We start from the raw sequence: 665 nt of genomic DNA on the forward strand, positions 1-665 counted from the left end.
GCAGTGGCCGCCGGTGAGGGGCTGGCGGCCGCCACGTGGCCTGCGTGGCCTCCTGACCGGGCAGGCCGAGGCTTCGTCTGGAGAGTCGGGGCCGGCCGCAGGGTGGGGTGCAGCCTCTGGCCCGTGTGAGGTGCTGAGCGACCAAACCATGACCTTCTAGAATGTTCTTTGAGGCCAGAGATGTCTCTTTTTCGGCCACTGGCACCCCCGGCGCCCAAGGACACGCCCAGGCCGTGGCCTCCAACCGCCCTGCGTCCGGGCCTCCTCGGCCGGGGCGGGGCGCTGGCCGTGAGACTGGCGCGGGCCCTCGCGCTGAGGGCCACCCCGGCGGGCCTGAGCGTCCCCGGAGGCCAGCTGGACTCCGCAGGCCGGCGCCAGGGGGCCCTGGCCCGTGACCCGCAGCTCCTGGGCTTCGGCGAGATGGTTCCCGGCTCTGTGCTCTGACGAAGGCTGCGAGTGCGGCCGGCGAGGCCCAAGGAACCACGAGTCCAGCCGGGACTGGCCGCTGCCTCCCCGCACGCTGACCGCTCCCAGATGGCCCCGTTGCGACAGCCAGAGGGCCGCGGCCTTCCGAGCGGCGGCCTCGTGCGGGAGAAAAGGCCCAGGCTGCGGAGAGGACGCCTGAGGAAGGCCGCGGGCGCGGCCAGGGCCCGGGCCCTGCGGGC

This window comes from Condylura cristata, unplaced genomic scaffold (assembly GCF_000260355.1).
Source record: "Condylura cristata isolate star-nosed mole 26May11 unplaced genomic scaffold, ConCri1.0 scaffold00050, whole genome shotgun sequence".
Lineage (NCBI taxonomy): Eukaryota > Metazoa > Chordata > Mammalia > Eulipotyphla > Talpidae > Condylura > Condylura cristata.